Genomic DNA, 27,696 nt, shown 5'->3' on the forward strand with positions numbered 1-27,696 from the left:
AAATCACAATTACAGAAAGGTAGGGGTCTATAATCTTCATAAGCAGTGTAGAAGCAGGTTCTCAGGATCAGGATTCTCAGCTAGCTCTGACACACTCCCATTTTCTGTTAGCCATCTCATGAGTCTGTTACTAGGGACGGATCTTGTCTGACAATAGGCAGTGGACTGCAACTTAGGTGGAAGGGAGAATGTGCAAGATGTTACAGCTTTTTTTTTTTCAGGTGGGTAAAAGGTAGATTTTTTTTTTAAAATGGAGTGAGTGATCTAGAAATTTGCCATTTACATCATTCTCTATTAAATGAAAATGAATGAAATTACAATGAGTATTTAAGGCTACCTTCAGCTCCGCCTTCCTTTTTGAAATGAAGAGCAAGGTGGTGCACTAGTCACTTTTTAAGGAACCGCTATGCACCTTTGTGAGATATGGTGGTCACTAACTTTTACCTACAGTTACATGGTGCACCATGGTTACTGCCCCCTCCTACAATCCATGTCTCTGAGATCTCCTGAATTTGTCTTCTATATAACGCCTCATTCCAGGCGACATGTCTGAGATCTCTTGGATATGTCTTCTATATAATGCCCCCTCCTCCAGTCCACACCTCTGAGATCTCCTGGATGTCTTCTATATAACACCCCCTGCTCCAGTCCACGTCTCTGAGATCTCCTGGATATGTCTTCTATATAACGTCCCCTGTTCCAGCCCCTGTCTCTGAGATCTCCTGGATATGTCTTCTATATAACGTCCCCTGCTCCAGTCCACATCTCTGAGATCTCCTGGATATGTCTTCTATATAATGCCCCCTGCTCCAGTCCACGTCTCTGAGATCTCCTGGATATGTCTTCTATATAACGTCCCCTGCTCCAGTCCACATCTCTGAGATCTCCTGTATATGTCTTCTATATAACGCCCCCTCCTCCAGTCCACGTCTCTGAGATCTCCTGGATATGTCTTCTATATAATGCCCCCTGCTCCAGTCCACGTCTCTGAGATCCCCAGGATATGTCTTCTATATAACGCCCCCTGCTCCAGTCCACATCTCTGAGATCTCCTGGATATGTCTTCTATATAACACCCCCTCTTCCAGTCCACGTCTCTGAGATCTCCTGGATATGTCTTCTATATAACGCCATAAATCACTGAAAAAAAGATGCACCCTAATAATATGTGACTGGCCATACTGGCTAGAACCTCCCGCTGATGTTAAAAGCTGCGACTTTCGCCAATATCTTCAGTCAGGAACATATCTCAGTGTGGTGTGGGTCCTACCGCTAAACTACCTATTGTGTGTGAACACAGTCTGATAGGTGCTAAGAACCGACTCACAGCCAAGCTCCTACATACCTCCATAGTAAGATCCCTAATACAATGGGAGAGAGGAGGAGGCTGCAAGCCCCACCTATAACAGGCCATGTGACACAGGGTACCAGGTGCACCAGAATATTACCAATGACAAGCATTAGCACATTCAATACATGTAAAGAAAAATCACTGAATAAAGTGGCCTAAATGGGTGGGAATGCTCAACACCAAACACTGTAGCGTGTTTATAATCGGGGGAGCAATTCCTCCGCAAGTGATCCATTGCCAATGGTAATCCCCAGCAAACACGCCGTGATGCTATGATTTATGTATTTTTATATTTTCATCCACACATTATTTCATCTTGTGTAGGATGTTTTTGTGGTGCAGGTGGTCTGCTGCCGGCATCCTCCATTGTAGGCATTTTTGCTAGGGATTGCCGTTAGCAACGGATCACTTACAGAGGAATTTCTCCCCGATTATAAACACGCTACAGTGTTTGGGGTTCAGCATTTCCTCCCATTTAGGCCACTTTATTCAGTGATTTTTCTATATAACGCCCCCTCCTCCAGTCCACGTCTCTGAGATCTTCTGGATATGTCTTCTATACATATAACACCCCCTGGTCCAGGCTTATGTTGTACCTGAAGGGGAAGGCCGGTCCGCGAAACGCGTTATATGTTAGAGGTGAACTCTTGTCAATTATTTCTTATTTTAATATTTTTAAGCTGGTGTCCTGCCCCAGAAGCCTGCGTGCTTACTTCCTCATTTATGTTCTCAGGAATCTGTTGATTACCAGCAGACAGATCTACAGATCCTTCTGACTGTGGAGCCTTACCTGTTTGGACAGGGGCGGACACAGACAGCAGAGGGCCCCTATGCAAAGAATGTACCTGCCCCCCCCCCCTCAAAACACACATACAGATATAAACATATAAATGCAAAAAAATATATATCTTGTTAATAAAAAGACTCCAAGGACAAATCTGTATTACACACTTTATTGCTAGTTTGTAACAGAAGGGTCCGTTCACATATAAACTTGGTGCTCTTCAGCAAACCCTCCAGTGTTTAGGCGAGTGATCCCTGTGGCTCCTCTCCTAAACGTTGGAGGGGTTGCTAGAGGTGCAACATTTAAGAGGACCTGTCCCCTCTCCTGACATGCCTGTTTTAATAACTCCATGCATTCCCCATGTGATCACAGTTCTGGAGCATCTATTCTTATGGCTCTATGTTGTTCCATTACTTTATTATTTCTACTGCAAGTTATGAATGAATTGCTAGCCATCTGCAGTAAGGGTAAAGAGGGGTGTTACCAGTTGGGGACGTGTCCTTGCACCGTGACAATGGCAGCACTGATTGTGTAGAATGAGTCTGTGCAGGTACACCCCCCCCCCCCCAACTGGAGAGAATATTTAAAATAAGAAAAACTGCTACAAGAGGACATCGTTTTAAATTAGAGGGGCAAAGGTTTAAAAGTAATATCAGGAAGTATTACTTTACTGAGAGAGTAGTGGATGCATGGAATAGCCTTCCTGCAGAAGTGGTAGCTGCAAATACAGTGAAGGAGTTTAAGCATGCATGGGATAGGCATAAGGCCATCCTTCATATAAGATAGGGCCAGGGGCTATTCATAGTACTCAGTATATTGGGCAGACTAGATGGGCCAAATGGTTCTTATCTGCCGACACATTCTATGTTTCTATGGTTGATCTACTTTTCTGGCCTTCATTTCTGCAAATTCATCAATGACTTTATTTAAGTCAGTCATCCTAGCACGTTCATTTTCTATGGACAACATAGCCAGTCCACTCAGTCTGCCTTGCCCCATGGTAGACCTCAGGTAGTTTTTGATCAATTTTAGTTTGGAGAACGAACCCTCGGCACTTGCCACCGTCACTGGTAGGGTCAAGAACAAAATGAACGCTGTGCATACTTCAGGAAAACTTGGAGGTTAGTATATTGCTTTCAACAATTATTAGCTTGCCAATTTCTTCTACAGTTGTCAATTGTGAGATCTGTGGTTTTAAACAAGCTGGTCAGCGAGAGCCGATGAAAAGTCATTTTTGAAATGCATTCCAAGTTTTTCACCATCCTTATGCAGTTCCTCATCAGAGGATGATAAAAGTGAGCTGGGAAGGATTGTGTTAATTTTTTTCACAGTCTTGGAATATTTGTTTTAGTTGTATTTTAAATGTGTCTAAACAGGTGTTATAGATGTTCCTCTGGAAGTATCTCTCAGCATCATGAGGTCACTCATCTTCACACAACTCATCATATGGTCGCTTCACACATCTTTGTTAAAATATAACTTCTAGGTCCCATTTTCCTGACAATTGATGTTTTTGGCTCAGTCATCATCACTTCTGAAGGATTTCAACTGCGTTTTGAAGTAACTGTGTTGCTTTCTCAATATTTATGTCTTTAGCTTGCAGACACTTTGAAATTGGCCCCACAACATCCAGAATCTGTGCTTGAAGAACCACCATCATCGCAAACTCAAAAGAGCTGATGGGTTTCTTTTAAGCTAGAGGCATCGTTGTGGTCATTAGAACTTCTGTCAGTGCTTTCTGTATATCAGTGTAATGATACCGCAGTGCCGTTATGGAATCATTCCTGGAAGACCATCTAGTTGGACACAATCTCTTCAGAGTAATGCTTTCAGCTTCCGACGTAGAGGAGATTTCTGATAATAATGCCCACCTTTTTATACTGTTGGCAAAAAACTGATTTAGTTACTTCTGGGAGAAATCTGACAGAATCGTTAACAGCAAGGTTTAAATTGTGAGCTGCACAATGTAAATAACCGAGAAACTCTGGAAAGGATGCAACATATTAATATTTATGTATTTTACAAATTGAACAAAACCTGAAAAAAGAAAACTTTCCATATAGAAAAAAGGCAAAATATAATGGGGGGGGGGGGGGGGAATTCCCCGTGCCGCTATGGGGGCTAGAGGAAAAACCAATTACCGATACGTAATTGAAATCTTTCCAAACACCCCCACAGCGGCACGTAACAGGAGGAATAACAGAGAAGCTCTAAATTAGGGTGGGACTACCGCAGATAACACTCTGCGAGCAAAAGATAACTCTATTCCTTAACACATCCAACTGATAATGCCTAAAAAAAAGTGGAAGGTGAGGACCAGGTGGCTGCCTGGCAAATCTGCTCTAATGGAGCATCTGTTGATTCAGCCCAAGATGCTGCTACCGACCGAGTTGAATGGGCTTTAAGACCTGCTGGGGGGGGATGACTTTTTTTTAAGTCATAACACCACAAGATTGACGATCTGATCCATCAGCTGATAGATGCTTCGCTTGCCGCGTTACCCCTGTTTGGGCCTGAAAATTGAACAAACAGTCTGTCTGTCTGTTTTTTTTAAATCCTCTGTGGCTTTAAGATAGGTCAGTACTGCTCTTCTCACATCTAGGTTATGAAAGCGTCTTTGTTCTTGACTGCCAGATGGAGACCCAAAGGATGGAAGAGACACTTCCTGTAGACAATGGAACTTAGAGACCACCTTGGGCAAAAAAGAGGGTGAGTGTTTTAATACTATTCTAACATCTCTGATGGTTAAATAAGGAGTTCTGCAGGAAAAGGCTTGTATTTCCCCCACCCTTCTAGCCGTGGTAATAGCTATCAAAAAAACTGTTTTGAAAGTAAGCAATTTTAAGGATATCTCCGTTAAGGGCTCAAAGGGATTATCTGTTAAGGCAGATAGTACCAGGTTTAAATCCCAAGGGGGAACAGTGGGCCTAACCATGGGTTGTTTTCTTCGGGCCCCTTTCACAAATCTTTTGATGAGATCCACTTCTGCCAGTCTAATGTCTAGAAAGGCACTTAGCACAATTAAAGTCCAGATATCTGCCCTAACTCTAAGACCCTTTTGTAGACCTGACTGGAGAAACTCCAGAACCTTAGCAATCATAAAGGGGTCCCTGGTATCACCATCTGTAAATTTCAAAAATAACTGCCAGATTCTGTTATAGATCTTTGATGTCACATTTTTACGGCTATAGAAAATCGTGGAAATTACCGCATCGGAGAGGCCTTTCTCTTAATAATTTCCGTTCAGGTTCCTCGCTGCTAGCTGAAATCTGTTTGCCCTGGGATGCCAAACTGGGCCTGGTGAAGGAGATCCGGAACATCCGGTAGTAGATAAAAGTCCCCTGCTGACATCTTCAGTAGTAGTGGGAACCAAGATCTCCTGGGCCAATAAGGTGCGATCAGAAGCAACCTGTGGTTTCCCAGTAGCACTCTTTGTAGAACCTTGGGGATTAGCACAAATGGAGGAAAGGCATACAAATTTTCATCCGGCCATGGTTGGGAGAGGGCGTCGACTATGAATGGGTGATCCGTGTAGGATAGAGAACCGAACTTTTCTGTCTGTCTGTTTAGACGCGTTGCGAAAAGATCTACTTCTGGAAAGAACCACTTTTTCGATATCTGAAGAAATATTTTCCGGTTCAGGCACCACTCGCCCTCTTTCAAGACATCTCTGCTGAGGAAATCCGCAACCTCGTTGTTCTCTCCCTTTATGTTAACTGCTGAGACTGATAGTACATTTCTTTCGGCCCACTGGAATATTACTTTTGCGACTTTTGCTAGGGCTGAACTCTTTGTGCCCCCTTGTTTGTTCAAGTATGCTACAGTTGTAGTATTGTCTGATAATACTTTTATCTCCTTTCCTCTGAGTTTTGGGTGAAGGGCTTTTAATACTTCCCAAACTGCAGTTAATTCCCTTAGGTTGGAAGAAGCTAAGCTTAGGTGTTTCTGCCATGTACCTTGCACTATGGACTGATCTGAAAAGGCTCCCCAGCTGCTTCTGCTGGCGTCTGTAGTTATTGTCACAACGTCTGTTTGCTGCCAAGGAACGCCCCTGCTTAAATTTCTTCTGACCAGCCACCAGCTTAAGGAGTCCTTTACGTATTGAGGAATTTTCACTTTCATCTCCAGTGAGTCTACCCTCTTGTTCCATGCTCTGAGCATAAATGACTAGAGGGTCCGAGAGTGAGCTTGAGCCCACTTTACTGCTGGGATAGTTGAAGACATCAGACCCAAGATCTTCATTATCAATCGGATTGTCACCTTGTATTTGCTGCGGAACAGGGTTAATTCCTGACTGATCTTCTGGATCTTTTCTTGTGGAAGAAAAGTCTTCATGAGTTCCGAGTCCAACATCATCCCTAAAAAGACTTTTTTCTTTTCTGGACGGAGATCTGACTTCTCTGCATTTATTAACCATCCTAGATCTGTTAGACTCTGCTTTACCAATTCTATGTGTTCCAGAAGTAGATGTTCTGATTCTGCGGCAATAAGGAAGTCGTCTAAATAACTAATATTCCCTTCAGATGTAGGACTGCTACCGCATCTGCCATAACCTTGGAGAAGACTCTTGGTGCGGATGTAAGGCCAAATGGGAGGACCTGGAAGTGATGTACTACCGTCTCTAACCGAACTGCAAATCTGAGGTATTTTTGGTGATCTCTGCAAATTGGAATGTGGTAATATGCATCGGTGAGATCCAGAGTTGCTAAAAAGATGTTTCTTTTTAACAGACTGATTTTGGATTTTATACTCTCCATCTTGAAACGCTTGTAAAGCAGATGATGGTTCAGCCCTTTTAGATTTATAATGGCTCTGTAAGAGCCGTTCGTCTTTTTTACAAGGAATATAGGGCAATAATATCCTGTTCCTTCTTCCCCCGGGGGAACTGGAACTATGGCTTCTTTCTGTAATAGGACCTTCACCTGGTCTAGGATCAAAGATTGGACCGATCTGGTCTTTTCGGTAATCCAAAAAACATCCTGGGGTAGAGAGGAAAATTCTAGCTTTAGGCCTGAAGAAATTACGAAATCTTTTAATCTTCCTCCTACCTTGCCTCTGGCGTCATTTATTAGATGATTTTTGGGAAGAATCTGAGGGGTTGAATAAAAACCCTTTTCCTCTTCCCCTCCCCAAACGCCATCGGGACGAGAAATCTCTTTTTTTCTGATCCTGCCTGCCTCTTGATGCCGCAGGAAAGTTTCGTTTTTGACGAAAATTTCTCGGGTCTGAGGGAAAACCCTTCTTTTTATCCGTGGCCTTTTCTAAAAGGTCATCCAGGACTGATCCGAACAATCTATCTCCTTCACATGGGATGCCGCACAACTTATTTTTAGATGCAGTGTCCCCTGCCCAAGACCTCAGCCACACTGCTCTTGTGGTGGCATTTGAGAGGGCCGCTGATCTTGCTGCCAGTTTAACCGTATCTACCGAGGCATCTGCTAAAAACTTTGCCGCCTGCTTAAGCATTGGTAAGGAGGCCACAATATCTTCTCTGGGGGTCCCTGCCACTAGGTGTTCCTCTAACTGGCTTATCCAGATTAACATGGATGTGGCCGTGTAAGTGGAAGCTACACTAGGCCTTAGGATGGACATAGAGGCTTCCCATGATTTTTTTCAGTAACGCCTCACCTTTTTTGTCCATAGGATCTTTCAGCAGACCTAAATCCTCAAAAGGTAGCGCTGATTTTTTTTGTCATTTTTGCAACTGGGGCATCTACCTTAGGACACTTATCCCAAAAGGCTGTATCTTCCTCTGCAAAAGGGTATTTTCTTTTTAGAACTCCATAAACCCCAGATCTTTTTTATAGGTCGACCCCTTCCTTATTTATTAATCCCGTTATATTTGAGTGAAGGGGAAAAACTCTTTTCCTTTTTTCTCCTATGCCCTTGAACATAAGGTCCTGCATCGTCTTGGGTTGTTTGGATTCTTCTAAGTTTAGGGTCGCTCTAATAGTTTTTAATAATGCGTCGGTGTCCTCTATGGAACAAAGCGGTCTTCCAGACTCATCCTCTGAGGAATCCGACTCAGACCCGGAGGGGAGTTCACCTTCATCTAATTCAGTCTCTAAGGAAGCGGACAACTCGGTCATGGAAGTAGAGGGTCTTTAAAACGTGGAAGCTAATTTTTGATCCACTGCACTGCTCACTTCCTCCTTTATAATGTGTCTGATGTTATCCAACAGGGAAGGAGACTCCTCAGAAACAATATTTTCCAAACACCTTGAACAGAGTTTTTTTTTATATCCAGACGGCAAACCCTTTTTACAGATGGAACATTTTTTGACCCGCTGGGAAGATTCCGCTGATTTCTGAGCCTCCCTGACCTAGGAGATACATAAGAGTGCTCTTTCAGAAAAGGGGGGCCGCCCCAGAACACAAAAAGTTAGACCCTCACCCAGGTGCAAGCAAAAGACTGTTTCTGACCAAAAAAGGGGTGCACAGATAAGAAAGGAGAGCAATCGTTTTGACCTCCCAAGGATGCTGTCTTACCGGGCTGCCAATTTTTGCTGGGTCTGCAGGCCTGCGAATCGTGTCCTCTCCTGGTGCCGACATAGCTGGATCGTCTGCTGCACCGAGGACGCCAAGCAATCTCCACGCTCGTTGTCTAGGGGAAATCGCGTCTCAGAGCTCCGCCTGTATGCGAGTCAATGCTCACGTGACCCGCACGTCCTCTGGCGGGACTAAGCACGGACGCGCCGCCCCGCACTGGAGGACTTAATCCTAGGAGTCAGAAAGGGCTGTACTGCGCCCCGCGGTCCTGCTCCCTGCCCGGAGTTCCTCTTGCTGACCGGGCGATGCTTACAAAGAAACAACGTTCTCCCACAGGAGGATCTCCATGTACTCCCAGAGGGACAGGAAACAACTGGAGCAGGTAAGGGGAGGGGACTATTCAAAGATCTCCATGTTGTTTCCTGTCACTGGGGAGGCGGGGTATCCTCCTGTTACGTGCCGCTGTGGGGGCGTTTGGAAAAATGTACTGCCTGTGTTAGAGGAGACCAGTTTCTCACACCACTCACCCATGCTGAATTGTAAGCACCAGAGCTACGATCGGCAAAAAGCCAGCAAGGTTCACAGTAGGCACAGTCTAGTTTTGGAGAATAACACAACCATGAACGTTGGAGCAATACTCCAGCTTGTGTTCTCTTCGTATAAAACTTAGGGGGAAAAACAACGTCCTCTGAGAAATTATGAATCTCTTGGTTTCACTGTCAGTAATATCTGATGGGAAATTACCACGGTCAGTTGGAAACTTACTTTCAATTGAAACATGGTCTTCAGCAGCTATGATCATGTCCTCCAGCTATTCTCTGGAAGGTTCCTCACTCTCTATAGTAACGGTTACACAGTGTTCATTATTTGAAGCAGTCTCTGAACAGTCTTTGTTTTTTGAAGCAGTGTGAGAAGCCTCCTCACATGTAACTTCAGCATTTAAAGGGAACCCGTCATCAACTTGATGCTGACCTCACTGAGGGCAGCATAAAATACTGACAGAAATGCTGATCTCAGCGGTGTGTCACTAATGAGCTAAAAGTAAGTGGTTGCTGAGAACCAGCATCATAATCATTACAGCCAAGGCCTTGAAAAGAGTCACATCTGCCTGAGAAGAGTCATGGTTATTCATAATCTCCTGCTCTCTCGCCTATCTGCTGATGACTGGCAGTTCTCTCCTAGAGAGAAAGGGAGAAAACTAGGTAGAAGACTGTCAACCATCAGCAGGTAGGCAGGGAGAGCAGGAATTCATAAATAACCAAGAATTTCAACCAACACCACAGGTAGGTGTCAGATACATTTATGGGGCAGCCCTGTGGCTCAGTGGTTAGCACTAGTGCCTTGCAGTGCTGGTCTTGAATCTGACCATGGACAACATCCGGCATGAAACACAATGTAAGTCAATGGTACTGGATCCGTTTTCTCGGACACAAAAGAAAACGCCACACATTGACTTACACTCAGTTCACACCTGAGCGTTTTACAGCGCGTTCCTACGCGCTGTAAAACGCACAACAAGGAGAAACCAATGCTTCCCTATGGGAATGGTTCTCACCTGGGCGTTTTACAGCGCGTACGATCGCGCTGTAAAACGCCCGACGCTCAAACAAGTACATGAGCGTTTTTTCGGGCGTTTGTCGCGCGTTCCCGTACATAGACTTTCGGGAACGCGCGACAATGTGTGTTTGCTTGTCTCTGTATGCGCGCTTGTAAACGCCCGTACAATCGCGCATACAGAGCGCTCCTTTCAGAACGCTCCGGTGTGAACCCAGCCTTATGATTTTAGTGCCGAATCCGTCTTGGCTATTTTAGAGATAATATAACCGGATCCGTTCATACAATACAACTAGATCTAGCAAAACGCTGATGTGAAAGTAGCCATAGACTGGCCAGGGAAGATGATGGGTCCTTATCTGCCGCACATTGAAAAGACCTGGAAGTTCATAGGTCAACACAGTGTGTAGTGGGTGCCCACGTTTAGTGTTGCCCAGATACCATTCTCTTACATAGGAGCGAAGAACGTCCAGTTTTATCAATGTGCAGTAGATGGGCAGACAGAACTCCGGAAGAGCTGAAAATAACAGAGGAGAAGTAAGGGTCCATTCACACGTTCGTATGTGTTTTGCGGATTGGCAAAACACAGACACCGACAATGTGCGTTCCGCATTTTTCGGAACGCACATCGCCGGCACTCTCATAGAAAATTCCTTTTCTTGTTCGCAATTGCGGATAAGAATAGGACATGTTCTATTTTTTTGTGGAACGGAAGTGCGGATGCGGACAGCACATTCCGGCCCCATTGAAAATGAATGGGTCCGCACCTGTTCCGCAAAATTGGAAGGTGAGTCAGGGGTCACCACCTTTCCCTCTCCCTTGGACAGGGCCTTCCCATTTCCCTCCCTTTGCGTGACACCGGTCATTACAGACGCACGTTCTTGGGATCAGTGGGATTCACAGCAGTCAGAACCCCGCTGATCAGTCACTTATGCCAGATCCGGTGAATAACTTCCAAATTTGGCTCAATCCCTTGAATTCGTTCCCCATCTACATTTAGGCCCCATGGTAACCAGACTGTACCCCGTACCACACCATATATTATAGCCACACTAGGGCTGCACGATAAATCGAAAAAAATAATCGAATCGCGATAATCGGCAAATGCGATATGGCGATTTGGCCGACGCGAAAATGCCGCGATTATATATGAAGGGGCCCCGCGCACATAACTGGCTTTGTGTGTAAAGTATTTTACTAGTGTGTGAAACAAGCTCTCTCCTATTGATAACAGGTCCAGCCTCTGCACTGCCGCTCGCTGCAGTGCATTCATAGTGACAGTGAGTACAGAGGCGGCCATGTTATCAATAGGAGAGAGATTGTTTTACACACTAGTAAAATACTTTACACACAAAGCCAGTTATGTGCACAGTTTAGGACACATGAGGGGACACATAGGGCCATGATGCTATATGTCTTATGCTGCCCCCCCCCTCATGGCCCTATGTGTCATAGCACAGATCCCCCACAACACGGCGTCCTCCACAGATCCCCCCACAACACGGCGTCCTCCACAGATCCCCCACAACACGGCGTCCTCCACAGATCCCCCACAACACGGCGTCCTCCACAGATCCCCCACAACACGGCGTCCTCCACAGATCCCCCACAACACGGCGTCCTCCACAGATCCCCCACAACACGGCGTCCTCCACAGATCCCCCACAACACGGCGTCCTCCACAGATCCCCCACAACACGGCGTCCTCCACAGATCCCCCACAACACGGCGTCCTCCACAGATCCCCCACAACACGGCGTCCTCCACAGATCCCCCACAACACGGCGTCCTCCACAGATCCCCCACAACACGGCGTCCTCCACAGATCCCCCACAACACGGCGTCCTCCACAGATCCCCCACAACACGGCGTCCTCCACAGATCCCCCACAACACGGCGTCCTCCACAGATCCCCCACAACACGGCGTCCTCCACAGATCCCCCACAACACGGCGTCCTCCACAGATCCCCCATAACAGTGCCATCCACAGATCCCCCATAACAGTGCGTCACCCACAGATCCCCCACAACACAGCGTTCTCCACAGATCCCCCATAACTATGTCATACCCAGCCGCGTCAGCGGCTCATATGGGAAAATCCAAGCAAATAGACCTCTAGCACAATTCCCTTAAAATATCGCATCGCACATCGTTATCGCAATTTTTAGGGCCCTAATCGCAATCGCACAAAATTCCCATATCGTGCAGCCCTAAGCCGCACTAATAACTCCGACCCCCATATCAGTTGCTCAGAACCCCCCCCCATATTTCAGTTGCTCAGACAGGCCCCCCATATCTGTTGCTCAGGACCCCCCCCCCATATTTCAGTTGCTCAGACAGGCCCCCCCCCCCCCGCACATATCAGATTCCCATTCACGCTCCATATCAGTTGCTCATTCAGGTCCCCCCATATGTGACTTGCTCAGGACCATATCAGTTGCTCAGGAGGATCCACCTCCCATATCAGTTGCTTATTTAGGCCCCCCCATATGTCAGTTGCCCCCCCCCCCCCCCAGTATCAGTAGTTCATTTATTCAGGCCCCCTCCCCCATATGCTCATTCAGGTCCCCCAAATATCACTTGCTCAGAATCCCCTAAATATCAGTTATTTATTAATTCAGCCCCCCCCCCCCTCCATATGTCAATTGCTCAGAACCCCCAGAGTCAGGAGGACCCTCCCTCCAATATCAGTTAATTATTTAACCAGACACCCCCATATGCTTATTCAGGACCCAATATTATTGATGTGACAGACCCCATCAGACCTCAGATCAGACTAAAAATAAATTAATTAAAACCATGTCAGCCGGGGTGTCCTGATGCGAGTGCCTGCCCTGCTGGTCTCCAACAGCCCGCGCTGCACAGTCACGTGACCTGTACGCAGTCAGGCTGGAGGAGACCAGGGAGGAAGCGGAGTCGGAGGGGTTAGTAAGCGCTTCTCTCCACCGCCTCTCTCTTGCACACTAGAGGGGGCCCATCCATACTAGTGAGTGCTTCTGAATGAGCTCACTAGTATGGATGGGCCCCCTCACACGCCGGTGAACCTGCTGCACAGGCGATATGTCCACCTCTGTGTGTGGATGTGATGAGTGTTCCACTTACCTGGGGGCAGGCGTGTCCTCCTCTGACAACCCTTCACTATGGAGCCTCCTGGGCTGTCATTTCTACCACCATGTACAGGAGTCAGGCTCCAGGCTGTGCTGCAGGAGAAGGTACAGGACCTGTGATGATGTCATAACCATGTGATCGTGTGTGGGAGGAGTCAGGCTCCAGGCTGTGCTGCAGGAGAAGGTACAGGACCTGTGATGATGTCATTACCATGTGATCGTGTGTAGGAGGGGTCAGGCTCCAGGCTGTGCTGCTTGAGAAGGTACAGGACCTGTGATGATGTCATAACCATGTGATCATGTGTGGGAGGAGTCAGGCTGTGCTGCAGGAGAAGGTACAGGACCTGTGATGATATCATGACCATGTGATTATGTGTGGGAGGAGTCACAGGAATCACATGACCAGGTTTATCTGCTCTGTGTATGTGCTGTTTGTATTACAATGTGTATGTAGCAGAGCTGTAGAGCTGTAATGTTCATGTAGATGAGCTGTGTGTGTGGATCTGGATGGATTGGAGACTTGGGCAGAGAAGTGGCAGATGAGGTTTAACACTGACAAAAACCCTTTGAGGTAGAAGCCAATCAGGCATCAGAATATCTCCCTGGATCAACGACCCCTCTCTAGTAGCTATAGCCTGTAATATTATTACACTCCAGAAATACGTCCAGGCCCCTCTTGAATTCCTTTATTGTACTCACCATCACCACCTCCTCAGGCAGAGAGTTCCATAGTCTCACTGCTCTTACCGTAAAGAACCCTTTTCTATGTTTGTGTACAAACCTTCTTTCCTCCAGACGCAGAGGATGTCCCCTCGTCACAGTCACAGTCCTGGGGATAAATAGATGATGGGAGAGATCTCTGTACTGACCCCTGAAATATTTATACATAGTTATTAGATCTCTCCTCAGTCGTCTTTTTTCTAAAGTGAATAACCCTAATTTTGATAATCTTTCTGGGTACTGTAGTTGCCCCATTCCAGTTATTACTTTAGTTGCCCTCCTCTGAACCCTCTCCAGCTCTGCTATGTCTGCCTTGTTCACAGGAGCCCAGAACTGTACACAGTACTCCATGTGTGGTCTGACTAGCGATTTGTAAAGTAGTAGGAATATGTTCTCATCACGGGCATCTATGCCCCTTCTGATGCAACCCATTATCTTATTGGCCTTGGCAGCAGCTGCCTGATACTGGTTTCTACAGCTTAGTTTGCTGTTCACTAAAATTCCTAGATCCTTTTCCATGTCAGTGTTACCGAGTGTTTTACCATTTAGTATGTACGGGTGACTTGCATTATTCCTTCCCATGTGCATAACCTTACATTTTTTGCCTTCCTCTATCAACCTGCAGGATAACAGGCTCAAATCGATGGACAGATGTCTTTCTTCTGCCTTATAAACTATGTCACTATGTGTTTACTACAGCTGAGTCTCTGTCATGTCCATGTAGCAGAGCCGGCGATGTAATCTGCTGGTATCAGGAAGAGGTCTGTACATACGTGTGACATCGCAAGCTGCTATCAAAGTAGATAAGGCTGCAGGGCCGGCAGTGAGGATGAGCCGACGCATGCCCAGTTTACTTTCAGCTGTGAATGTGCGTCATTACACTGATCAGACAGCGCGCATGCGCGGGATTTGAGACGAGAATTCGTGGCCAGAAATAAAATAAAAAAAGAGCTGTAGAGGATAAAAGGGGCGTGGTTTATTACTTCATTCATTCATTTTAATAATTGGCGGGAAGATGAATAACAGGAAATGCAAAGGTACTATATTACTAAGGGAAAATAAAAAGGGGGAGGAATATACTATTGAAATTAGTAATTATAATAAGGTACAATTGGAAAAGAAAATGGTGGCTCTCTCACTTTTCTACTTCTGGAAAGGTGCACTACCCCTTGTCACGGGGTTCCGAAGGTGCACTCGGTCCCCCATTGCCCGCAGAACTGTTGCTTAGCTTTTGGAATGAGGTTCTGTGTTTGACCTCATTCCCAAGGCGGCTTTACTAGCTGGGTGGCTCCTTGCTCCTAAGTCTGCCTTGAGGGCCGAGCTGATCACTCGGTGCTCGACTGGTTGGTCTGTCGGTCATGTGACGCTGGCCACGTCACATGACCCTCACTCCCCACTATAAATACAGGCAGCCTGCTGGCTACAGGTTGCCTGTTAATTTCTAGGTTCCTGGCTATTTGTTGGACTGCTGAATACTTACCTGATCCTGTTCCTTGACCATCCTTTTGCCTGAACCTCCTGTACTGCGCATCCGTCCTGATATTGTGACCTCGGCTCCCACCTGACTACTCTCTTAGGACTCCTCTTGTACTTCTCTGCTCTCCTGGTATTTATGACCCCGGCTTCTCCTGACAATTCTCTGCTTGCTCCATTTGTACTTTGCAGCTTTCCTGGTATTGACTCGGTCCGTTCACGTCCTGTTGTTTGTCTGTCTGTAATCCCTGCACTTACTCCAAGTTAGGGATTGCCGTCCAGTTGTCCCCTGTCATTAGGACTCGCGAGGCAAGTAGGCAGGGCCAGGGGTAAGGGTGGAGCGCAGTGGTCACTTCCCTCCCCCCTGTGTGTGTGTGTACGCGACCGTTACAGATTAACAGGCCCAATAACCACTGTATTATGAATCCTCTGGTGACCCTGACTGACTATGTCTCATCTGACGCAGATGGTGCAGGAGTTAGGGGAAAAACTCAGCTCTTTTGAGTTAGGGCAAGGCTCTTCCACTCCTCAGGCCTCCAGTCCGCATTTTGAGCCCCAGATTAAGCTCCCAGAAACCTTTTCTGGAGACCGGAAGAAGTTTTTCTCTTTTAAGGAGAGTTGCAAACTTTACTTCCGTTTGCGCCCCGTGTCCTCTGGGCCCGAGAGTCAACGCGTGGGCATTATCATTTCCCGATTACAGGGTGATCCCCAGGACTGGGCGTTCTCTTTACCTGCTGGCGCCAGTTGTTTATATTCTGTGGAGGGGTTCTTTCAGGCCCTAGGTACCCTCTATGATGAACCAGACAGGGCTCTAGTAGCCGAGACGGCTCTAAAGGCACTGGTTCAGCGCAATTTACCAGCGGAGGATTATTGCACCCAATTCAGAAGGTGGTGTGTCCCCTCAGGATGGAACGAACCAGCCCTGAAGAGTCAGTTCAGGTCAGGTCTGTCTGATAAATTAAAGGATCTTCTGGTCAGTTATCAACTTCCAGAGACCTTAGAGGAGATGATGACCCTTGTTGTCCGACTTGACCGACGGGTTAGAGAGAGACGACAGGAACAACAGTTCTCTTCCCAGATGGTGGTCCAGCCAGAGGCCTATCCCAGAGACAATGCTGAGGTCTCCACCGAGGAACCCATGCAGGTTGGCATGACCCGAGGGAATCTTCGCCGCAGACGTGGAGAATGCTTTTACTGTGGAGATTCTGACCATTGGATCAACCAGTGTCCTAAGAAGGTCCTCTCTGTCAAGTCTCCTAAGGCAAGGCAACCTAAAGACCAGGTACACCCTGAATTTTCTAAATGTAAGCTTTCGGTACCCATTACGATTTCTCTGGGAGTAGATAAATGGCCGGGTAAGGCCTTTATTGATTCTGGCTCAGCGGCCAGCTTTATTGACTCTGAGTATGCTGTTAGATTGGGTATTCCTATGTTTGCCTTACCAACTCCTATCCATGTCATGGCTATTGATGCTACTCCTCTTATTGGTGGTACGGTGAGCTTATGTACCTCAGAGATTTCTCTAACCGTGGGTGTGTGCCACTCAGAGATGTTCGCTTCTAGTCCTGGAGAACCTACCTGCTGAGGTGGTACTAGGGTTGCCTTGGCTCCGACTACATAACCCCACTATAGATTGGTCCAATGGGGAGTTGGTGAGATGGGGGCCTAAGTGTGACTCGTGCCTGTCCGTGGTACAGGCTGGGGTCTCAGTAAAGTCTGATACTTTACCCTCTGTTGTTAGAGAATATTCTGATGTATTCTCATCACCAACCCCGGAGGTTCTACCCCCCCATAGACCTTATGATTGTACCATAGAGCTAGTAGAGGGGGCCAAGTTTCCTAAAGGACGAATTTATAATCTTTCTATGCCCGAACGCAAGGCCATGGAAGATTATATTAAGGAGAGCCTTGGTGAAGGGCATATTAGACCTTCTGTCTCTCCTATGGGGGCGGGGTTTTTCTTTGTTAAGAAAAAAGATGGTGGTCTTAGGCCATGTATCGATTACCGGAGATTAAATAAAATCACTGTCCAGAATAGATACTCCCTCCCATTGATTCCGGATTTATTTAACCAGGTCCTGGGGGCAACCTGGTTTTCCAAAATTGACCTGAAAGGGGCATACAATCTAATCCGAATCAAGGAGGGAGACGAATGGAAGACGGCGTTCAATACTCCGGTAGGACACTTTGAATATCAGGTGATGCCTTTTGGACTCAGCAATGCCCCAGCTGTGTTCCAAAACTTCATGAATGACATTCTTAGGGAGTTCTTAGGTAAATTTGTTATTGTCTATCTTGACGACATTTTGATATTCTCTCCTGACTTCGAATCCCATGTGTCTCATGTTAGACAAGTATTAGAGGTGTTGAGGGAGAATCAGCTATCCGCTAAACAAGAGAAATGTGTCTTTGGTGTGCAGGAGATTCTGTTTCTAGGGCATGTTCTGACTCCTCACGCCTTCAAGATGGATCCTGGTAAGGTACTAGCAATTAAGGAATGGGTAAGACCTTCATCCTTAAAGGCCTTACAACGGTTCTTAGGTTTCGCCAATTACTATCGTAAATTTATTATGAATTTTTCCGTAATTGCTAAACCATTGACCGACCTTACTAAGAAAGGGGCGGATTTGGAGAATTGGTCTACTGAGGCCATTTCTTCATTTGAAAAATTAAAAAAGGCATTCAGTAGCGCTCCCATTCTGATCCAGCCTGATCAGGAGAAACCTTTTATTGTGGAGGTGGATGCGTCCGAGGACGGCGCAGGAGCAGTCCTTTCACAAGGTCCTGCCAGCCTCACTAATCTGAGACCATGTGCCTTCTTCTCCAGGAAATTCTCTCCCACGGAGAGAAACTACGACATAGGGAATAGGGAGCTGCTGGCCATTAAATGGGCATTTGAGGAGTGGAGGCATTTTCTGGAGGGGGCAAGGCATTGTGTAACTGTTGTCACTGACCATAAAAACCTTATGTTTCTCGAGTCTGCTAAGAGGTTGAATCCCCGTCAAGCCAGATGGGCTCTGTTTTTTACTCGTTTTGATTTTTCCATCACGTTCAGGCCGGGAAGTAAAAATGTGAAGGCGGACGCATTATCTCGGAGCTTTCAGGCTTTTCAACCTACTGAGGTACCACCTGAATCCATCCTACCAGCAAAAATCTTCTTAGCAGCTCTTACCCAGGATATCTCGGCTCGCATTAGGTCGGAACAACATCTGGCACCGGTATCCACCCCAACAGATAAGTTGTTTGTTCCCGTACAATTTCGTCTCCAGCTGTTGGGTGAGTGTCACGATTCTGCCTTTTGTGGACATCCGGGTGTTGAGGGCACTAAGGATCTGGTTTCTAGATCTTATTGGTGGCCCACTCTAACTAGGGATGTCAAGTCCTATGTGTCAGCCTGTGAGGTTTGTGCCAGGTCCAAGACACCTAGAACTCGCCCTGCTGGTAACCTACGACCCCTACCCATTCCCAGTAGACCCTGGTCCCATATCTCGATGGACTTTATAACTGACCTACCGCTGGCGGAGGGTAAGACTGTAGTGTGGGTAGTGGTGGATAGGTTTAGCAAGATGGTCCATTTCATTCCCCTGTCTAAACTCCCGAATGCCAAAACCCTGGCGTCTATTTTTGTGAAAGAAATTGTTCGATTGCATGGTATCCCGGAAAATATTGTTTCGGACAGGGGTGTGCAGTTTGTGTCCAAATTCTGGAGGGCCTTCTGTCAAAGATGTAAAATTTCGTTGTCTTTTTCTTCCGCCTACCATCCTGAGAGTAATGGGCAGACTGAACGCCTTAATCAGTCTGTGGAACAATTCCTGAGGTTGTATGTTGCTGATGACCAGCAATTATGGGTCAAATTCCTTCCGTTGGCTGAATTTGCTCTGAATAACCGTGTCAATTCTTCTGCTGGGGTCTCCCCTTTCTTTTGTAACCATGGTTTTCATCCCCGTTTTCATTCTGGGTCGTCTGTCTCCTCCTCTAACCCTGAAGCTGATAAACTCTCCTCCGAACTGTGCACAGTTTGGGCCCGGGTTCAATCGAACCTAGAAAAGGCTCAATGTTCTCAAAAACTCAAGGCCGATAGGAGACGTTCAAGGGGGGTAAACTTTCAGGTTGGGGATAAAGTATGGTTGTCCTCCAAGAATCTATCTCTCAAGGTAACTTCTAAAAAATTTGCTCCTCGTTTTATTGGACCATATAAGATCACGGAAGTGATTAACCCGGTATCTTTTAGGTTGGAGCTGCCTGAGTCATTCCACATTCATAATGTGTTCCATAAATCTCTGCTTAAAAAATATTTTGAACCGGTAGTACCATCAAAAGCCTCGCCTCCGCCAGTTCTTGTTAATGATGCTGTCGAGTATGTGGTGTCTAAAATAGTGGATGTCAGGAAGGTGCGTAATTCCTTGCAGTACCTGATTCACTGGAAGGGGTATGGACCTGAAGAGAGATCTTGGGTACCTGCCAGGGAGGTTCATGCTCCTAGACTTGTTCGTAAATTTCATTTAGAACACCCTGAAAAGCCATCGCCTGAAGTCTTGGGTCCGGTGGCCCCTCGTAAAAGGGGGGGTACTGTCACGGGGTTCCGAAGGTGCACTCGGTCCCCCATTGCCCTCAGAACTGTTGCTTAGCTTTTGGAATGAGGTTCTGTGTTTGACCTCATTCCCAGGGCGGCTTTACTAGCTGGGTGGCTCCTTGCTCCTAAGTCTGCCTTGAGCGCCGAGCTGATCACTCGGTGCTCGACTGGTTGGTCTGTCGGTCATGTGACGCTGGCCACGTCACATGACCCTCATTCCCCACTATAAATACAGGCAGCCTGCTGGCTACAGGTTGCCTGTTAATTTCTAGGTTCCTGGCTATTTGTTGGACTGCTGAATACTTACCTGATCCTGTTCCTTGACCATCCTTTTGCCTGATCCTCCTGTACTGCGCATCCGTCCTGGTATTGTGACCTCGGCTCCCACCTGTCTACTCTCTTAGGACTCCTCTTGTACTTCTCTGCTCTCCTGGTATTTATGACCCCGGCTTCTCCTGACAATTCTCTGCTTGCTCCATTTGTACTTTGCAGCTTTCCTGGTATTGACTTGGTCCGTTCACGTCCTGTTGTTTGTCTGTCTGTAATCCCTGCACTTACTCCAAGTTAGGGATTGCCGTCCAGTTGTCCCCTGTCATTAGGACTCGCGAGGCAAGTAGGCAGGGCCAGGGGTAAGGGTGGAGCGCAGTGGTCACTTCCCTCCCCCCTGTGTGTGTGTGTACGTGACCGTTACACCCCTCAGCACTCCCAAATGCTGGTAAATGGAGATAGATATAAAGTTTGGATAGGGGGGTCACTCAATATTAGGCAAACACACAGTGATTAGGTATCCACATGAATTTTATAGGCTTAAAAATAAACACACTACAATATCACATATAAAACATCTCATAAAAACAATTAAAAATATACCGCAAATAGTCAAATACACTGAAAATACGTCCCTGGGAGGGGCTATTTTTCAATAGCACTAGCACCCTTGGAATGGCTGTATGGCCGTAGCTGTTAAATGCTAACTCCAAGCATCATAGTCCTGAGACTGTTATGGTTGTAAGTTCCACATTAATTGAGGAGTTGTTAGTATATCCACATTGCAGCACTACTTAGATTTGTAATTATGCAGGGTACTTTACCGCTCCTATGATCGGTACGCTTGTACACCAAGGTTTCCAAGTGTAGATACATGATTGTAGATAATTCTTCTTAGCAGTCCCTCACTGTCATACCAAACGCGTTTCGGGGTGAAGAGACCCCTTCCTCAGAGACGAAGGAAGGGGTCTCTGAGGAAGGGGTCTCTTCACCCCGAAACGCGTTTGGTATGACAGTGAGGGATTGCTAAGAAGAATTATCTACAATCGTGTATCTACACTTGGATTGAAAGCTTCAAACTATCTGCACCAAAGAGATTTGAAAACCCTGCCTGGAATTACAGCTCACCTGACCTGTCCAGCAAACCACGTGGGACACCACACAGGTCCTGGAAGGTCAGAGCGGTGATATCAAGCAGCACCGCTACTACATATCCAGGAGTGTAGGGAACTTCATATATAGACTTTGCCTAAAGGTCCTTGCAGCTCACAACAGAGCATTACACTTGGAAACCTTGGTGTACAAGCGGACCGATCATAGGAGCGGTAAAGTACCCTGCATAATTACAAATCTAAGTAGTGCTGCAATGTGGATATACTAACAACTCCTCAATTAATGTGGAACTTACAACCATAAGAGTCTCAGGACTATGATAACAGCTACGGCCATACAGCCATTCCAAGGGTGCTAGTGCTATTGAAAAATAGCCCCTCCCAGGGACGTATTAGCACTAATCAATCTCAGATTTTCAGTGCATTTGACTATTTGCGGTATATTTTTAATTGTTTTTATGAGATGTTTTATATGTAATATTGTAGTGTGTTTATTTTTAAGCCTATAAAATTCATGTGGATACCTAATCACTGTGTGTTTGCCTAATATTGAGTGACCCCCTATCCAAACTTTATAATTATAATAAGGGCTAGTTTGTTCTCGGGGTGATAAACACATGACAGCTTCCCCTTAAGCCTCATTCACACGTCAGTGTTCGGTCAGTGATTTATGAGCAGAAACCAGGCATGAAGCCTCCGCACAGATCAGGTAGAAGGGAGAGATCTGCACCTCTTCTGTGTATAGAGCCGCCGCAGGTTTTGGCTCAAAATCACTGACCGAACACTGACCGAACACTGAAAGTGTGAATGAGGCCTTATTGCTGCATTTTCATGTTCCTTTTTGTAATGCTATGCTCCCTGTTAAGGGGGTTAACCAACCTCTATAATGACACCCCCCCCCCCCCCCCCTAAAGCCCGGGCCTCTCATATAGATTATTCATACCCCGCTCCCCGGCACCCGTGTTGCTCCTGATCCCCACACGACTTCTGCTACATCTCGGATCAAAACATTAGGCAACGGGGGAAGCAGTCAATAGCAGGCCACGACAGGGACGAGCCTCCATAGCATCGTCGGTGACGCGGGGATCAGGAGCGACACAGGTCCCGGGGAGTGGGGTAAGTATAATGTATTTGAGGGGCCAAAGTATTGGGGGGTCATTATAGGGGTTGGATAGCCCCTTTAATTACTTTGCAAACAGCGCCATCTACTGTCACACTCTGACATTGCAGCCTGTATTAGGTCATTAGCTCCTGCTGAGCTTTGGCCTTTTCAGCCACCTTAGTTTCCCAGCTGCCCCTTCTTCTAGCAGTAGCCATCTTGTCTTGTTGGAAGCTGGACATGATGTCTGTGTCTCTACCATTCACCTTCATCCTGCTGTGTATCCTCAGCCATGACGCAGTCTCATCATCCCACACAGGGTTATCTCTGTATTGCTGAGCCTTTAGCTGTTCCCATGTTACTACTATGTGTTTCCTCAGCTTTCCTCATGGCTAGTCAGCCATCTTACCTTCATCCCCTACTCATGGCCTGTATGTTATTCATCCCCATATGTATTGCAGTATGTTTGTATGTTCCATATGCTTGTTGCTGTGTCATTTATACTGATGCGTCTGGGCCGGGAAGAGAAGATATGACCTGCGCTGATGACCTGGACACCTACTTCAGAGACAAGATTTAAACGTACAGGGGAAGTTCTGACTGAGGTGGATCCTTTAACCGATTGCCGTCACACTAACGTCAGTGCGGCGGCTCTCTCAGGTCACACTAACGCCAATAGGCGTCAGATCGTGAGACCCGAGATTTCGCATGAATTTCTACTTCCCTTCTGTCTCTATCTCTCTGGTTGCACTTACGCAGGTCAGGGACTGTCGCCCAGTTGCACCCCGTCACCTAGGGCGGGTGGTGCAAGTAGGCAGGGACAGGGGACCAGGTCGCAGCTCAGGGGGTGCACCTCCGCTCTATCTTGATACCCGTGACGCTACCCCATCATAGGGAGTGAGAGAGGGTGGCCCACGCTGCTTCAGTGAAATAGAGCCCTGCCAGCCCGGTAGACTAACACCAAGTCCTCGCTAGATATAATCGTGGTCCGTTAACAGGATTATATCAGGCCAGAAACCCACCCAGGTAGCATGTAACTTTATATTGAGGCACACTTGTGTGGGATTTGTGGATCGAGATACAGAAAAGCACAAGATTAAATTATATATTTGATTGCCTTAAGGGCACACTAGAAACAAAACTATCATTTGTACAGTGCCATGGAATGAATGGAGCTTTAATAAGAAATAATAATAATATACACACATGATATATGCAATGGTCAGAGATGCAAATACAGGTGATGGCACAGTCAAAATTAACAGATAAAAGTCTGTTACCGGATATGTATGTGGTCCTTTAGAGTTGTCATTTTGGATGCGGTAGCCACACGGGATGCAGTGACGTCAGCCGGATTTTCCATGTCTCTACCAACACGATACACGGTGTGACCTCCCTTCAGAGAATGATGATGGCCACTGCCTTGCACGGGCAGTTAACTATTAGTTGGTCACACCCATCCTTCCCCCTGGGAGGATCCCACTCCCCCTCCCTTTCACCTCGCAGCTAGAAATCCAAAAACCCATTATGGATAGTAGCTCCTCACCGGAGGGTCATAGGGAGCTGATTCTGTCATCAACTGATCCGCCTGTATCCCTGGTGCATTTGGAGACCAAAGGCGGCGTTGCTATTCAGTTCCTACTAGGAGTTCTCCATGTCTCCCCTTCCCTGCATCCCACAAACGCCCAAAGTCCTAAAGAATGTCCGTCTCAGACCCAGGGTTTCAAAAATGTGACTGGTGTATGGCCAAGATGCTCGTTCTTTTTATAATTTCTCATGAACTCCCAGTTTTATGATGTCTGGGGAGTTTCTTTTGTTTTAGGCAAGAAGCTCAGTCTCCCAGCAGGTAGTCATCTTGTCAGAGGAGCTTGCTTCCAGCCTGGCTGCTGGGAGTGTGAAATGTAAACACTTTGAGGTAGAGGCACCTGTGGAGCTTGTATCCTCTACCAACTACCCCTCACTTGGACAGCAAATGGGCAGGCATTAAATCATAACTTCTCATATTCCTCACAGCAGTCAACATATTGGCCCAGTTACAGAGTGGAGAGTTGGCAAGCGCATGAGGAGTCAACACAGTGGCCCATTTACAGAGTGGGGTGGTGGGGGGCAACAGCAGTGGCAATAAGCATCAAAATGTTGGGTGGCAGTAGAAGAACATAGCAGCAGTTGCAGCAGATGTGTGCTATTAGGCTGGTGGCAGCATTAGAAGAGTCGCTGAAGCAGATGAAAAGAAGAAACTGGTATTTTTTCACAAAGTTTGGGTGTGGCACCCAGAAAGATCTAGTCTGATCCATCAGGCACTGGCGTATGAAAATCCTGACTGATCCACACCTGATTCATCTTTACAAAGGTCAGTCTTTCTACATTTTGGGTGGAAAGGGGAGTTCTCCTTTGGGTTACTATGCCCCCCGCTGCACTAAATACCCACTCTGATGCCACATTACTGGCCAGGCAGGAAAGCTTGTCCAGGGCAAACTCAGCCAGTTGTGGCCAAAAATCAAGTTTGGCTGCCCAGTAGTCCAGGGGATCTCGGGTGGCAGGGTGTACTACAAGTATGGCACCACCAGCTGGTTCAGGTTCTGCTCCATGTCTTGCTGCTGCTGTTGGGTGGTGAAGAAAAGTGCACATTATAGACTCCAGACTTAAGTTGCTGGAGTCGATGGAGCTGGTGCTTCCTATGCCCCTCCCCTCCAGCAGTCATGGCAGTGGAACATGAGCGCAGAGGACCACCCTGGTCAGACCTTCGTGAGGATGGGCGATGGCGCACATAGGCAGCGTACAACTGACTACATAGGATGTCTCAATAGTAGTTTAGTTTATCCTCCCTCTTAGCGTGAGAAAAAAAGGCCCCAATTTTGGAGCGGTAGCAAGGGTCTAACATGGTGGAAAGCCAGTAGTCATCCCTCTGCTGAATGGTGATAATACGGCTGTCACTATGGAAGCAACTCAGCATGCATCTGGCCATTTGTGTAAGGGACTTCCTGCCTCTATCTCCACTGCATTGTCACCGCCAGATCTCTGAGAAGCTCTGACAGACGTTCTTCAGTACCTCTTGCATGATGTTCTTTTGTTTTGGTTTCGCTTTGTCATCCCTTCTCCCTCTCCCAGCTGTCATCTATTAGGAGTGATTGCCTCCCTTTATATCCCCTCCCATACTGCCTCACTTTGCGGTTTATACTCCTTCCTGGATTGTGCTCACTGCTAGATGCTGCTGGTTCCTCAGATAAGTCTATTCCTTTATTTGTGTTTTCCTGTTGGCTTGATTCTAGGTGACCCTGTCCCTGACTCCCTCCGTATTAAGTGCAGGGAGCCGGTGGTCGTGTCCCCTCACTATTATAGGGTTTTCAGGTGTCACTCAGTCTAGGTACGTGGACATGCAATTTTCTATCATAAAGATCTTTGCATGGGCTGAGCAGTCAGGGAGAGCTCTAGGGCTTTTATAGGGCTCACCCATATGTTCCTTAGTTTGGCATCAAGTCAGTCGGATCTTTATTTGTTACTTCTTGTTTTCTGCAACACCATCCGTGACATTATAAAATGCCAAAACCGTCTTAAGCATGGATCCGGTTTTAGCCTTGATTGACCGCGTTCAGGGTCTTTCACTGGAGGTAGCAGATCTTCGTAAAACTGTCTCTCAGTTTCAGGTGACCAGTTCTGCTTGCGTTCATGGAGTTTGTTCTGAGCCTAAGATCTCGCTTCCGGATACGTTCTCCGGGGGTAGTGAGAATTTTGTTCGTTTTAGAGAGGCTTGCAAACTCCATTTTCGCCTACTTCCCCATTCCTCTGGTGATGAGGAGCAGAGGGTGGGGATCATCATCTCGCTGCTCAGGGATAACCCTCAGTTGTGGGCCTTTTCGTTACCGGTGGGGGCACGGCCACTGCGATCGGTGGATGAATTTTTTGTAGCCCTGGGTCAGATATATGATGATCCAGATCGTATTGCTCTGGCTGAATCTAAACTGCGTCTTTTATGCCAGGGTAAACAATCCGCAGAGATATACTGTTCAGAATTTCGGAGATGGGCAGCTGATTCTGGTTGGAATGATGCTGCACTCCGAAGTCAATTTTGCCATGGTCTTTCGGAGGGATTGAAAGATGCATTTGCCTTTCATGAGAGACCTACATCCTTGGAGTTTGCCATGTCTCGGGCTGTTCGTATTTATAGGCGTCTTAGAGAGAGAGGAGAGATCACTCCTTCCTGTCATACTCAGTCCAAGGACAGTGGAGCGGTCTCATTCAGTGCGCAGGAGCCTCAGTCTCTCTCAATCCCCTCTGAGCAGGAGCCCATGCAGCTGGGTTTGCTTGCCTCTAACAATAGAGGATTCAGCTCTCAGAGGAGGGTTTGTTTCTGTTGTGGAGGTATAAATCATTTGGCAAATGTTTGTTCCTCTAGGAGATTCAGGGAGTTTATTGAGGGTAATAAAGAAACAAAAAGAAAAAAGTCCCCTAAAAACGTTCCATCTGTTACTATTGGCAAGGTTGATGCGGAAATTGAAGGTTTTCCGTTTGCTTGTAGTTCCCGTTTTGTCCTACCTGCCAGAGTGGCGCTAGAGAGCAAGAACATTGTTTGTGAGATTTTTGCAGATAGTGGAGCGGGTGTCAATCTCATTGATAATCAATTTGCTATAACACATGGTTTCCAGGTATGCACTTTGGGAAAGAACATACCTGTTTTTGCTATTGATTCCGCTCCACTTTCCCAAAAATCGTTAAAGGGTATAGTTCACAATATCCGTTTGACTGTGGATGATGCTCATGTTGAGGATGTGTCATGTTTCGTCCTAAGCGGATTACCTACTCCTCTAGTGTTGGGGCTACCCTGGCTCACTAAACTTAACCCCACCATTGATTGGCAAGCGAGGCAAATAAATGGTTGGAGTGACTTTTGCAGAGAGAATTGCCTCTCGGCGTCTCTTTCAGAGGTTTCTACTAAGACTGTACCATCTTTTCTCTCTGAATTTTCCTGTTTAACCAGATTGTTGGGGCTAAAGTTTTTTCCAAGTTGGATTTAAGAGGGGCATACAACCTGGTCAGGGTCAGGGAAGGGGACGAATGGAAAATGGCCTTCAATACCCCTGAAGGCCATTTCGAGAATTTGGTTATGCCTTTTGGTTTGATGAATGCTCCAGCCGTCTTCCAACATTTTGTGAACAGCATTTTTTATCA

At 46.7% G+C, this 27,696-nt stretch overlaps 1 protein-coding gene across 1 annotated transcript in view; it reads right to left on the reverse strand.

The window, feature by feature from the left end:
• LOC121005757 (gastrula zinc finger protein XlCGF53.1-like) overlaps positions 1-13,402 on the reverse strand; it is a 30,340-nt gene extending 16,938 nt beyond the window's left edge. The window contains exon 1 of the mRNA XM_040438524.1: positions 13,282-13,402. The gene's annotated coding sequence lies outside the window, so the exon portion shown is untranslated. The remainder of the gene's footprint in view (positions 1-13,281) is intronic.
• Positions 13,403-27,696: the final 14,294 nt, after the last annotated feature.

Source organism: Bufo bufo, chromosome 6 (genome assembly GCF_905171765.1).
Source record: "Bufo bufo chromosome 6, aBufBuf1.1, whole genome shotgun sequence".
Taxonomy (NCBI): domain Eukaryota; kingdom Metazoa; phylum Chordata; class Amphibia; order Anura; family Bufonidae; genus Bufo; species Bufo bufo.